We start from the raw sequence: 15,918 nt of genomic DNA, 5'->3' as shown, positions 1-15,918 counted from the left end.
TATTATATTTTCTAAAATATTATATAAAATTCTTAATCAAAATGATTAAGAAAAAAATATTTTGGACTCCATTAACACACTACACCATTAACCAAGTACACATTTTTCAATATAAAATTGTCTAAAAAGAGATCCTTTATTCGGTAATGCTGCCTAAATATATCGGGTTACTAGAACACACTGCATCCTTGTCTAACCATGATTGGATGTATATACACCACTGCATATTAACAATAATACAAAAATAAATTTTGTTTTTCCTCTTTTTTTTTCAAACAATAATCAACTATAAACTAAGTGCAATAAAAATGATTACAGTTTTATTCTATATATAATCCTCTGTTATCTTTATAACGGCATTTTTTAAAACATTTTCCTCTCCACCCCAGTCTGAATATTGAAATATATTTTCAGATGTAAAACTGTTGGAAGTATTTGTAATGATTTATATTAAATTCTGATTATTCCCAGCGTTTTTTCATACCGAGGTCATATTTTCTTTTCCTCGGAACTTTTACACCCACAATGTATGACTTAATATTTTACAAAAGATTTATTTTTAGAAACTTTGATTACTGTTATAAATCTATATAAATTAAGAGGTTTTCACTCATATTTAATCAATATTAATTAGTTCTTTAAATAAATCAAAATTTAATTTTTAGCTGCCTTATTTTTAATCTTTATAACAATACTCAAGGAAAAGCTTTTTCTTTTTCATTCAAATTTCATCTAATAACGACCTTAGGTCACATTGACGCCTACTGATTTTTAGATCATTCTATGTACTCAGCTAATAATAAATAAAAATTTATGTTTTTGTTTGGATTTTTATTTTAAGAATTTGACTGGCGTGATATATTACCTATATTTTGTTTCGTTATTAGATGCAAAGTATAAACTTTATTTATTTATAATGCCTTGGTATTGTAACCGTCTGTATTGTTCAGCTCTGCGTTTGTTTTATGAAAGATTATAGAGCGAATTCGTCTAACCGGATATTTATTGTATTAAAATTTTTGAAACAAAAAATCATGAACAACCTATTTATTCTTTTAAAATCGAATTTCACAAAAAAAATCTTTTGTTGCGCTGTTTGAAATAAATAAATTAAAACAAATAATTTTAATTCACTATTGCTAAATAAACTTTAAATTTACGTTTAACAAGTAAATAGCACTAGATATTTTCTATATTACGTATTTGTTACAATAATTGGTGAATAAGTTATCTAATTATCTGAAGGATGCTTGTTACTTATTTTTTTGTGGAAACGTTTTTAAAATTGAATGGCTATTAATACTGAGAGATCAATGATAAATTTTTGTTTTTATTTTCTTAAATACATCATGTTGAATTTTTGATAATGTTTGGGGTTATGTTAAAGAAATAAGATCAAAGCTTCGAAAATTTTACACGATAATACAATACCGAGTCCATTATATTGTTATCAAACGTGTGTTAATTTTCAATTGTGTTATTATTTTATCTTCTCTATACTGGACTTGTATCGGAGTTTTTATCGTTTATTATAAAACGAAACCTTAAACTGAAGAGCTTTAAGAAAATTGAAAACATTTAAATGTCTACGTATATTTTGATAATTTGCGCGTAAATGGTAAGAAAAATCAATCAAAATCAGTTGAAAATTCAATTGTCTGCAAGAATCCCACTCAAATACCGATCATTATGATAACGCTTCAAGAAACAATTTCCTCAATTTACAAGAAATTTAATTTCTAAACGAATTTATTCTTTGTCCGATTTTTCGCATCATTTGCACCCAATTTGAAATAATGAAGTCAAAATTTGTGATTTTTAGCGATTTACACGCGTTAGAAGCGTCGGATCAGAAAAACACTGTTGCAAGATCGTTTTAATATTAGATTTTCTGTGAGATTGCATAATTGGAAATAGCTCTTTTCATAGGGAAATTTCAGAGTTAATTATGAAATTATCAAAGACGACTTCAATACCAAATGAAACCATATTCGCCATGACTTAGACGTACCAAGTTCCCTTTCGAAATTCTCAAAACTTTTTTTTACTCGAAAACTTAAAATATATGTTCGAAATTAAGTTTTTAGTTTTGTTTTCTCATTGTTAAAAAAATTTCATACAGTCTGTATTTAAATGCCTATGTTCCTTGCAACCACCATTTTTACAATGGGAGTAATTCTATAACAAAATTCAGTATTTAACAATTCTTACTTAAGTTGTTTCCAATACTATAAGGATTGATACAATTACTTAAAATTAAATTATAGATCTAGATAAGATAAAGTTAAAATTAAAGGCAAAAGTTAGAAATAAGATTCGTCTGTTGTTGCTAGTATGGGCTATATCTTAATCTGATAAAAGCTAGGGTTTTAAATTATTACCTGTTCTGACAGATATTCTGCTATTAGAGGATGTTAAATGTTTAAAAGTTTTAAGGATAAAATAGAATATTGTAAATAAATTAATTTAGTTTTACTGCGGCCCGGTATCCCTCATATTGACGTAAGCAGTTTCTGTTTGTTTTGTTTTTTATTTATTTATTGATTTAGAAAATTACATCGAGCGTCCGACTAGATGACAACATCTGTCGGACTGTGCCAAAACAACATAGAAAACTGATAGACATAAATGAAATTTATTAGTTACAATTTCGACTATTAGGTCATTGTGGATGCTACTACGATTTATAAGCTATATCAGTATAATATGAATTAATATCTTGCGATAAAAATAATAAATCAATTAACAAATACTAAAATAAAGATAAAATAAAAATAATTGAAAGAACTTATGAACTGTATCACAATGATGTAAATTTACAATTAGTGAATTAATAATAATCAATTCATAATAAGTATATAATGAACTTGATTAAAAAAAAGGATAAAATATATAATATTATACTACAAACAATAATATGTAACATGATATCCAATATAAAAAATAATATAATAATAATATCGTTAAAACTAAAAAGTAGCTTAAGGATACCATACAACAAAATAATACAAGAATACAATAGAAATAAGTATCTAAATAAGTAATATCTATAATTAAAAACACATACACACATAATATAGCCAGAGTTGGGCAAAAATTAGTTGTAGTTGAAACTGATAGCTAATATTTAATTATCAATGGTTCATTCATGATTAAGGGTCGTATCCATGGCAATTTTAGCAATTAGTATTAACTATAACTCTTTGCCCATATCTGGGCAATCTATAATATAGCTAATTTTAATCGTTATATAATGAATAATTATGTGGAGTTAAGAAAAACTACAAGCAGATATGGTCTATTTAGTGCATCAAAATCAGTTATTGGTAATCATAGAAGAAAGAAAGTACCCAGAGAAATATTTCTTTTTTAGTTCTCTTCTGTTGCTGATGGTGTTTTCAAAGTTTGAATATTGAAGATTTTTGTAGAGGGACTACTCGAATACAACGTATTTTTTGACAAGAGACTACATTCTTCTTGGACTATTGAATCGACAGAGATGCTTCTATTAACAGAAAATGTTATAGCTAAAGACTGAAGATACTCTCTTTTGATGTCGTGAGGAAGAGCAATTTTTTTTTTACTGAAAAAAAAAATTGAAAAATAGCCGAAAACTGAGCTCGTAATGAAATCTTTAGGAATGAGACTCGTAAAATATGAAAGTGTTTAAACAAATAGAAAGTTCCTGTACGACTACAATGACTAATGCTTAAGTTTTGGCAGTTGAAACGTAATATAAATAATACTATAGACTCCATTATCTACCTTATAAGATAAAATAAAAGAATTCATGTATTAGACTATATTAAGATAAGCAGGATTTATAATCGGGATTTAGAAAGGAGAAAATGATTTCGATTGTAAATTCAGCTCAGCATTTTATAGATAATGAAACATTGATATTATAAACCCTGTAATAAATTTAATCCAATAATATTTTGGAACGGGAGTAGGTAGCTTAGTGGTAAGCCAATTAAAGGACAAGGGTTCGAATCCGGCTGTAGTAGATAATTATTTTCTGTTTCACTTTAGCCGTGAGTCAGGCCTGTGGGTTCAGAAGCCCTCCGCTGTCCATTCAACTTCATAAAGTGCTCTTAATAGGGTAGATATTTGGCAGTCCAGCGTGCTTGTACCTAAATCACCTCCTTGCGTAACCGTTAGTCTAGTAATAGTACTTCCTTACAAAGTACTGAATAAATAAAATAAAAAAATAATTCTCGTTTTTGGAACGTATTTAAACTTAAAAGTTTGCCGCTTACTGCAAAAGCTAAATTCCTACAAATGCTTTGCAAATAAATAGAATAACAAATACCGGTATTCTAATAGAACAAGAGCCCAAGAGGAGAAAAAAATGAGTTATTTCACCCCAATTTTAGATTACTTAATTGGAAACTAGGTATAATTTCTGGTCAAAATTGATGAGTCTGCCAAGTATAGGCAGGGGGAATAAAAAATGGTGGCTGTCTCAAAACGTTAAAAATAATTAATTTTTTATTCTGGGCTCCGATAAATAGCTCCTCTATTAGGGCTAATATTTCAGCAAATTTATTATTCTTTTAGATTTTTTAGTGTTGTTGGTAGTTTTTAAGATATAGAGCTCCGAATAAAAAATTAATATTTTTTTAAGTTTTTGAAACGGCCGCCATTTTTTATTCCCCCTACCTATACTTGGCAGACTCATCAGTTTAGACTAGTAATTATATCTAGTTTTCATTAAAGTAATCAGAAATTAGGGTGAGATAACTGCCGTTTTTTCCTTCCCGGCTCTTGTACTATAACGCTTGTAGAAATATGTTCCAGAGACATATCGTGGACGTCGGATTCTTGTAGACATTACCTTCGATTTACATTGTTTTCTTTATAAAAATAAAGATAAGTGATATGAAAGGAAATGTAAATATCGACAAAGGTGATGGTAGATGATAAACATTCTTAAGTATGCTACTAGATAAAATTCAACTTTCGTGGGAAAAATTTTATGAGATGTTTGTTATTCTAACTATCGAGATATATAATATAATGTATATTATAGTCTTATAAATGTATATTTGAGCTATGTTAAATAAAAAATAAACCACTAAGTTAATCGACAAGATTCTTATCAATGTATTCACACCAATTAATACATTTTAATTAATTAATTAGACACCTGATTAATAAAATTTAAAAATATTCAATCTTAAAATAGAGTTAATTATTGATTCTGTAGGTTTAGAATTTCTTCATTTAACTATAACTCGGAGTTTTCTGTAGGTGGTTCTAAAACAATACTAACTGAGCATAAACATGTGGATGCAGCTGAAGGATTTGCCAAAAAAACGCTCGATTTGTGCTCAAACCCGACTTTTGAAGAGCCGGCCACAAATCCAGGCCAGCTTGTACCAACCATTCCATATAACTAAATATGGCAGCACCGGGCATTGTATGAAGTTGGATGTGGAATTTCGAAAATATATAAAATATTTTTTGGAAGATTGACCGTTTGTATGAAAGGAAGATGGTCAGCGTGCGGTCAAAGAAAAACTCAAATAGTGATTAAACTATTTATATTGAGCCAACGTTTGGCCCCACATTGCAGGGCATCATCAGGGCTAAAAAAGATACAAACACTTAAATAATGTAATGATAAATCAACAAAGCGAATGAAAAATTAAAAAGATGTACAATGAAACGTAAAAATTACATAAGAATACTAAAAGGTTTTAGACACTTAATAAGATAAAAAAAACAAGAAATATAAAATACATAGGATAATTTTATTTCTTAATTCCCTTTTTCCATCTCTTAGTTTGTACTGTATTTTATATTTCTTTTTTTTTTATCTGTTATTTGTTTTTTCGATTTCATTTATTGTCTAAAACTTAAAAATTTTTATTTACTCTGTTCATTTATGTTCTTGTATCTCTTTCAGCCCTGATGGAAGCTCAATATAAATAGTTAATCACTACTTGAGTATTTCTTTGACCGTACCCGGACCATGTTCCTTTTATAAATTAATTTTTTCTATTAAAGGTTCACTAGAGTAGTATTAAATATTGGATCCTTTCTTGGATCACTAACAATAAGTTGGGCCTGAAGCACATTCAAAAGAGGACTCCTAGAGGTTCTATTGACTACGGGGGATTTCCCTATTACTTTTTATTGTTACAGCTTATTGAATACCTTATTTTTATTGATATCGTTGGAAATGCTATTATCCTTTATTGGAAATTACTTTACAATAACCTAACCAAAGCAACCTTGGTCTGTGATTACACTCGATGGCAAGGCGAAGGATTCCTTACGTCTGTGGAACTAATGAGATCCTTTTTGGTTGAGTTATTTCTGATCACGATATGACGTCAATAATAATTTAGGGGTTCATACAAAATAAAGGAACATGATCCGGGTGGCATCCGAAAAAGGAAATCAAATAGTTCAAAATTATTTATTATTTACCTACGTTTTCCCCCACTCAAGTCATCGTATACTCCTATCTTGTTTAAAATATTTTTAATTTTACTTCTATTTTGTTTTTAGTTTTGTAGGTAATAAATATTTTTGCCTTTTCGAGTTCCTTTTTTGACAATCGTTCGGACCATATTCCATCATTATGTAAGGTCAATAAACGCTCTACTAACAGGTTGGTAATAATCCTCTTTCTATTTCATCTAATACTCATGTTCAGAATACTCATACATACAAAAGAAAAATTTCAACAATGTTATGTGTATTGAACCAGGCATGGCAGCCATGGAAATTATTTTAAAGTTATAATTTACCGTAAATAAAATCATATCGTGAATATATATCTAAACCTGTGAGATGAGGATCGGTGGTTTTTCCTAAAATTGTCTGACTGATATTTTGAACTATTTAACTTTGAAATTTCGCAAGCGGTGATTTAAATTGCTAATTTAATTTAACAGATATGCCAATTTGTATGTTTTTACTTTTTTTTCTCGTTTACTTGTTAAAATATTGTTTTTTTTTTACTTGAATTGAGGTTTAATTTCGCGAACTTCACAAAGAATTATTTTAGCTTGTCTTGTTGAGAGGTTTATGTGACTATTATATTTCTTTTAAAATTAAATTTAAATAATAAATTTCAAATTAAAAAAGAGATAATCCAGATTAGTGACTATTATAGTATTACTACCAGACAAGGTTTGGTTATTATTTCAACCAATGAAATATCCTGTTACAAGACTGTTAAGCTGTGTTCCTCCTTACTTCCTTTGATCCAAAAATAAAAACGAATAAAAATTGAACTGAGGAATACGATTTCTTCAAGAAAGATTGATGTTGATAGAAACCGATGTACGTAAATATTTTTTAATTAATTTAAGTAATTCATGATTTCGCTTATACAAAATCAACAATAGTAATTCTTTTAACTTTATTTTTATTAATTAATATATAAAATACATGATTAAAATGTGATTAATTAACTTTAATCTCTCATTTACTATTTATCGGTTAAACTATGTAGGCTGTTAACTTGTTACAACCCATAATTACTTATATAACATCATGGATAATTAGATTTAGAATTTAATATTATTATAGAATATACTTTTTTGGTCCATTTAATTAATATTTTATGACTATAACGACACAGGTAATACAAAAATATTTTATGAATCTAAGAAGATGGTTGATGGTTCAGGTGCGGATAAAGAAGGAACTGAAACAGTACATAAGTATTTATTAAGAGCCGTCGTTTTTATTACTTATTATTTTATTACATAAGTTAATATATACTTTTTTTTTTACTGTTTATTTTTTTATTATATTTCAGAAAAATCAGTGTAATTAAAGTAAACATTTTACGAGAAATCTTTAAACGTTCTTATAGAAGATTTAACTATGAAAATCATCAAGGGATTCATTATAAATTGTAATAATGCTATTTATTAGAAATTAATAGAAACAAATAATTAATAATAACTTTTAATGTCAGCTCATGTTTACATGGTTTTAATTTAAAAAAAAAATCGAATCAACTTTTTTAGTTTTAAAACAGAATAAGTGGATTCACTGAAACAGGCTTTGATGAAAAAATATGAATTGTGGTATATAGGTTAATTAAAAATATTATTTAATCAAAACAATTTCGAAGAATAAGCAATATTTTGTGAATATTCGATGTCCATCGATAGTCAGCAACCGCGCGATGGTATAATTGTTGATAAACATTTTATTTTTTCCAAGATACACACCAAATTCTACTTTCACAAATAGGATAAAGTTTTGCGAAATCTATCAGTATTTTGTAGAGATTTAAGAGGATAAAAACCAGCAACAAATCATTCAGTTTGATATCTTATTATATTAAATCCCTGGCTTTATTGCATGTAATGCTCTACTGATGAGGAAAAGGCCGAGATTTAATTAAAAAAACAATTATCATACAATAATTTAAGTATTATTTAAATTAATCATTTAATTCATTATTATATAAAATTATAAATTATTTATAAACAATAAATTATATAATGTGCCTTGGCCTTGCCTAACCACTTTAATGCTTTGGGTGGAAAGTTAAAATATTAGTTATATAAGTTAAAAATATATATATATTTTCGTTAGTATTTGTCAACAGTTGAAGTTCTGAGAGCATCTACAATGTTCTGAAAGATATATTGTTTTAGAATTATAAAAACGGATTTGGAGTAGACCGATTTGGATTGCTTTTTACTTTTACTATATGATTTATATGTCTAAGGTGAAATAACGCGATCGTTAAAAATTACGAGGGAAATACAGGTTCCGAGGTTCCTCCAGACCAAATAGCAAAGCCTTACAAAATCGGAGCTAGCTCAAAGACAGTAAGTCTTATGAAACTGATTTTTTTTACTTTTGTGTCCCGGGATGTTACAATAACTTTTAATAAAATTTAAGACAAAACTAGTCGACGAAATCGACTTAGCGGATGTGTCACTTTATAGGATCGACTTTACACATTTTCGATTTTCTTAAAAATGGATCTAGCTACTCCGATTAAAGTTGGTGTATCAATGTAAAACTGAATGCTCTTCAATGTTAGTTTGGTCTTATCATAATTGAAATATTCTGGCAGGGCTTGGATGCCGATTTTTTAAAAAGTCTTCCCCTAAAACACCTTAAACCTTGTTTATTTGAAATAATTAACCAATTTGCATCGTTAATGGTAAATAGAAATGTGTAAATATGAACTACGAAAGAATTTTATAAGTGGGTGGCAGCCGCGCGTGCCAGATCTCTCCCGATTCCTATTATATCTTACACGACTTTGTTATGTTTTATTACAATAATTAATTACACAATTATCTACTTTTTAAATTAAGAGCATTCAATAATTCTATACTACAATTATAGGATTTGAGCGTTTGAATTACAGTTCAGTGATATTTTTCTAACATCTATCTTAATGAAGGCAGGAGGCGTAACATGAGATGACGAACTGTGGTTGGACAGTTATATTGAGAATTACTTAGCTAAGATATATTTAGGCCATTTGTGGTGTTCATTAATAGCATCTGCAATAAGTGCAACCAATCGATATTACTCTAATAGCAATCGTCCGATTTATGTCAAGGTCCAATTAAAAAAAAAATGGAGTAGTTGCATTTATCTTTTATGCTAGAATTTTTTTTTTAGCTATTTACAAATAATCTAGAAAGAGGTACGTCACTACCTCCCTAAACTACTTTAGTATAATATTTTATAAAAATATTTATTTATATTGTCAAACATTAGAAGTTATCGTTCAAACTATATAAAAAAATATGTAATAACAAATTAATGAAATCTGGCGGTCGAGCTTGATTCTGATCAATATCACCTCCTTGCACTACCGTTGGTCAATTCTTTACAAAGTACTGCACCCCAACCCTTCGTGGGTTGTAGCGGTACAGATTTAATTTTATTATTATTATTATTTTTTATTCTTATGTAAACCCCACGGAAGTAAGCAATATATTAAATGAGACATAGAATGGATAAGTTCTGCAAGTCAATAAACCTAGGATTTTGATATATTCAACACTTGGTGGAAGTTCATTAAAATTTATGCAAATGAATAGAAACTTTATCTCATAGAATTGGTCCGTCACAATACTCAACAATGTAAGAGAATTTGAAGTTAATTAATTAATTAATTTTTTTTTTTAATCAAGATTGATTATAATGACAACAGAATGATATCCATTTTACCTCTCAACGACTCAAATGATCGTTAACTACAAGCTTCAGATTTAGTACAAACGTTACATTCTATAATGTGCGCATTCAATTATATTTTCATTAAAATTTGTAAAAACTAGATTTCAATTAATATAATAAAAACGAAACAAAAATTAAATTAAATACTGAAATAATAAACTACATTAATAATGCTAAAATACAATATATGTATAAATATCATCCTCACAAAAGATATAATCTTTATTACTTTCGTTATTATTAGGTATTAATAATGAATCAATTCAGTGTTTATAAATCATTATTTAATTTCAATATATATAATATAAATTTAAAATACACAATTCTGTTTTATCCGCCATCACTTTTAATAAGACCTCTTAGCTGCCTAAAAAAGGCCTAAGGAACTTTAAAATAGATGAAAAGACTTAAATAAAAAATATGGTCTCACATTCCTTCATAATTATGACGTATTTATTTTTGTGTTAAAAATATTAGATGTATCATAAAATGGATTTTTAATCTTGAAATACTTATATTAGTTTACTTAATATACTTATATAGATGGGCATAGGCAGGATTTCGCCTGTGGGGTGGGGGCCAGGTCTCAGCCCATTACACAAACACATGCAAAGCATCATGAAATAGTGGGTAAAAGGAAGACATCTAATTCGGCGTTTCAAGAAATATCCATTTATCCGCCATTTTATTTCTAATTCATAAAATTCAATCATTACTTCTAAAATTTTTATTACCTGTAAATTGAAATATGAAAGGACTGAATTTAAATCGTTAACAACAAGGTTTAATAATATAAGGCAGTTATGCACTTATCTCTGATGATTATCTCTCACCACACCGTCATTATCTTCCTAAATTATAGCATGTTTTCAGAAAGAAATCATCTATCAAATAAGTTCACTATTTTATTTATTTTTTCTTAGGGTCCCAAAAATTTCCTACTCCCCACTGCCTACGCCAATGTTGGTTTATTAAAAAAAAAAGTATTTCTTATCTCGAACGTTAGGGCCAACTCACAGCAACAGGAAATTTAAATTTAGATCAAAATAGTGCTGTATGTGTATTTCCGATTTAGGAAGTATAATTAATTGATTTTTTCTTTCAATCAAAAATAAAATAAATCAAATTAAATATTTTTTTTTTACAAATATATTTTGTAAATGTTTCATTGCAAAGAACTTATCGATATCTTTCAAAATATTTCACCAATCACACCCTGATTAAATGGATCACAAAACATTTCTTCATTATTCACAATCCTTTTAACATAATTCCGTGAGTACCAGATCGGCCAAAACTTAAAGTTTTAATGAAGAAGGTCTAGTCTATTTGGATAATTTTTGTTAGAATAAAAAAAAAAAAATCAATTGTTAATTCATAAATAAAAGTAGAGATACTTTCGTTTTGAGTTTAGTGATTTAGAACACCTGAGATATTGTGTATTAATTTTAAAAGTTTAAATAAATAGACGTATTTATAAACATAAGGCATAAAAAGGCTGCTTAAAACTCATGGTAGATGGTTACGGAAATCACTTCAATTATGCGTCCGAAGCGGAAACAATAATTTTAAACAAAAATTTAAGCATTTCAAATACTCCTCAACTTTTGAATCTATGGAATTAGAATTGAATATATTGAAATTGAATATACAAAAAAACTGATTATTCATTACAAAAACTAGGTCTCGGCCTGAGCCGACTGTTCGAACCTTGACGCTTCTTGACTCGGCCTAACCTCGACGACGTTAGACAAAACTATCTCATACGATATCACATAACCATCATCGCATCAAGGAAGCCTTCCAAAGTGGGTGATGGGTCCTTCAGGGGTTTTGCCTCTGTTATTATTTCATTGGCGAAGTAGCAAGTGGAGAAACCTCCCTATAGTCATCGTAGCTGGTAGCAATATTTTAATATTTTATTAAATTCATGCTAAATATAATGACGTAGAATTAACGTCGTCGCATAAAATAGTAACAGGATTGTTATAATAGTAGACATTTTAATTGGTAAATAAATAAATAATGAAGGTCTAACGAAGGCCGATACTTTAATCACTCTCTTCATACGAGGATGGTCTGAAAAGTTTCCGACCTAACAAAAAAAAAATACATTTTTCTGAAATTTTTCTTTTATTTTAATATAGTCTCCCTGTAACTCTATACAGTTCTCCTAGCGATGCTCCCATCTCTGTAACCCGTCCAAAAAGAACTCGGCGTTTTTCTCTGCAAAATAATTGTTACGGAGGTGATTTCCTCTTCATTTGACGAAAATCTCTGTCCTCCGAGCGCAATTTTTAGATGAGGTAACAAAAAGAAGTCGCTTGGGGCTACATCAAGCAGTTCAAACCGTAGTTCGTGGATTTTCGCCATGGCAACCGCTGAGGTATGAGACGGTGCGTTGTCTTGGTCAAACAGCATTTTCTTTTTCTGCAAAGGTGGCCGTTTTTCCGTAAGTTCTGACTTCAGCTTGTCAAGTAATGATGCGTAGTATGTTCCTGTAATGTTTTTTTTCTTTTTAAAGATAGTAGATTAAATTAATTAACTCCATGACTATCCTAAAAAACAGTCGCCAACCCTTTCCCGGTCGAGAAAACAGTTTTTGTTTTTTTTTTAAGCCGGTTACCCTTTTGTAGTCCACTGTTTGGACTGTACTTTTGTTTCGGGCGTATAATGGTGTATCCAAATTTCAATTACAGTAATTAATCTGCACCAAAACTTGGATGTATTGCGCCTAAACTGCGCTATCAGAACGTTGGAAATGTTCACTGGAACACATTTTTGGTCTAACGTGAGCAAACGCAGCACCCCCAACGTGCGAACAGCTTTCTCTAAATGTTGATTTAATATGTAACAAACACGTCCTTTTGACATGTTCATAACCTCTGCTATCTCTCTCACTTTAATTCGGCGCTGGTCTAGCACCATTTGGTGAACTTTGGTGATATTTTCGTGGGTAGTTGAAGTCTTTGGCCGTCCCGAACGTTCATCGTCTCCCAAGCTCTTAGGGCCACGTTTAAATTCAGCTGCCCAAAATTTCACTGTGGTAAATGATGGTGAAGAGTCCCCATACGCAGAATCCAATTCATCTTTGATTTGCGTAGGAGCATTGCCTTCCAAAATCAAATGTTTAATGACAGCTCGATACTCGATTTTGTCCATTTTCACAAAACTCACTCAAACGACTATTACATAAACACTGCGCGTCCAAAATGGCTGAAACTTAATTGTTAATAATAATTGGTAATTGTCAACAGATGAACAACGAAATTTACTTGCTTTTATTTGCGAGTGTTGCCATCTTCACGTTGCGGTCGGAACAGACCACCCTCATATCCCTCCAAACCTTTCTAATAAATACGTTTTAATGCAATCCTCCCATCTATGTTTCGGTCTACCCATCGGACGTTTGCCCGACGTTTATTGAGAATCGTTTATTAACTGTTCTGTTTACTTTATGGACAGTTTAGTCAGTGATCATGGAATTATATTAATAACAATAAATATAATACTTATATTTTATACAGTATCAATTATAATGCTTATATTAATAATTCAACTTGCCTTACAGATCACCATAACGGAGGTCTCTCCTGGTGGTGGGACTCCAAGGATCCCAACAGGGACTGAACAAGCTGGAATTACCTTTGGGAATTTTCATTTATTTTAAAGGTTTGTACCGCTATTAATTTTCGATCTAACTATATACATATACACTTTTAAAATTATTTATTTATTTTTTTCTAGCTTGACTAGGTCCGTAAACCTTGAGTGGCAAGTATTCAGTTCATCAAGGAGGTAAGAAGGCTAAAGAAATATAATTAAAAATCTTATTTGTGTTTTTACATTGTTTTGATTTAGTTTCATTTGTAGTTTTGCAGTTCTGAAGGAGATTTTTGTTGAGGACCCGAAAGGGAGAGTTTTCGTTTTAACAAGTTTTCAAGGTAATTTTATTTAATTTATTTTTAGCCCATTTATCACTAGGTTGGAATTTCATTTAAAATAACTAGTATCTAAGCAGAGCCGTACTGATATTATTGACTTTTTTTTTTTAATCATATCATAGTCATATCTTGAGAATAGTTCATTCACTTGGGAACTATTTGACGTATAGATGTTCATTGGGGCTCAATTTGAACCTTGTTAAACACCCCATGAATTATTTTATAATGGGGCATCTCCTTACGAGTTGCAGTTTCCATCATATTCCCCTTCTAGTGTCCTCATTATTCTCCCACATCTCGACTACGTATGTTAATTGTATGAAGGGCTATGGATTGAACAAGAAATGAGACGAAATAGATTAATGAACTGATTTATAAGATTCATCTTAGGTATTTCCAGGCGTTCCCATAGGTCACATTACTATTCCGAGCAAAGTTGGCTCCCTCCCAGTATCACCTTCTTGACACATTTATATTTCAATCTCTAATAACCAAAAAACCTTGCTGTGTCATTGACCTCCTCGCTCCACGTTTATCCATTCACCTGTAAAAAACAAGATCCCAACCCTCTACACACTTGTACACTGCACCCATTCCCATATAACTGCCTCTATTAGGGGTATTCATGATGAATATTGAATGTTATAAGTATAGGATTGTGAGCAGCCCTTTGTAAAATCATGTTAAATGCATAAGAGATCCTAGCGGATTTTCTGAACAACTTGTTTCATAACCTTTCCTTCCAAAACTTCATGTTATGGTTTACTTCTAAACTTTGATTTAGTAATTTATTACAAGTCTAAAGTGAGTGAAAAGTGGGAGTTTGGCCACTGAGTGCCTTGTTGATTTTGTATCTTGTTAGGAAAAGAATAAAGGAATAATTGACAACTGTCACTACATTATTATTGTTGTCTTCCATTTCTTTATTAGTTTTATAAACTCCCAAAACAATATTAATACACAAACTACGAAAAGGTAACCTAACATAACAAAAAAAACGGTGACAAGCTCAGCTGGTCTGTTGCGTGACGTCATTCTCTATATAGCAGATCTAGTAACAGAATGTTAGCCATGTTATATGTTATATCGTTTTAACATAGCAAACGAAGGAAATATTTCTCCATTTAACACGCTTTAACATGTTAAACTAAAGATCATGAATACCCTTATTGTAAACTCCTTTGCTGTCCGAGCTACCTCATTTTGGAACTCCTTACCCATACCATCCGTAATGTTTCCTCCTTAACATCATTTAAACACTATTTGTATATACATCTCCTTGATTATCAGTATTCCATGATCTTTTAACTAATAAACATCAATATAATATTGGCTGAATGTGTCTTTTATTAATATTTTATGTATATAAATATTATAATAGTCTTATTTAAATATATTTAAAATCAGTGTAGCCAAACAAATGCTGTTGAAATTGTCCATTGTTTTGTTCTTAGGGGACCAAGTGCCCCAGAATAAAGATCGATTTTAATTTCATTTCAAAACGTTATCTCTTTGTTCTGATAAAAATATTAGTATCTATAAACTGTATTTTAGGAAATATTAAACATTAACAATTCTATTATATCTAAATTTTAAATATATTAAATGCTCTATAAAGTAGTTTATAGTGATTATTTTCCTGAGAATAACTCATGATGCAAACATAAATTCACAAAATAATTATAATTGTTACATAAGAAGAATCCATGGGGAGAAATCGATTTGCACTTAAATGTACTGGGTAAAGCTAAATATTAAGCCATTTTTGCCCGAGGATCCATAAGATTTC

General features: G+C 29.7%; 1 protein-coding gene and 1 pseudogene across 1 annotated transcript in view; one reads left to right on the top strand and one right to left on the bottom strand.

The window, feature by feature from the left end:
- lama (lamina ancestor) overlaps nt 1-15,918 on the top strand; it is a gene marked incomplete at its 3' end in the record, with an annotated part of 59,409 nt that overhangs the window by 2,668 nt on the left and 40,823 nt on the right. Inside the window, 3 exon segments of the mRNA XM_067049808.1 lie at nt 13,757-13,857; nt 13,933-13,983; nt 14,059-14,129.
- LOC136796305 (protein GVQW3-like) lies at nt 12,723-13,347 on the bottom strand (annotated as a pseudogene).

This window comes from Halyomorpha halys, unplaced genomic scaffold, assembly GCF_000696795.3.
Source record: "Halyomorpha halys isolate HHAL.00 unplaced genomic scaffold, Hhal_1.1 Scaffold284.1, whole genome shotgun sequence".
NCBI lineage: Eukaryota > Metazoa > Arthropoda > Insecta > Hemiptera > Pentatomidae > Halyomorpha > Halyomorpha halys.
The sequence above is the reverse complement of the archived record's forward strand: the minus strand, read 5'-3'. Positions and strand labels throughout refer to the sequence as shown.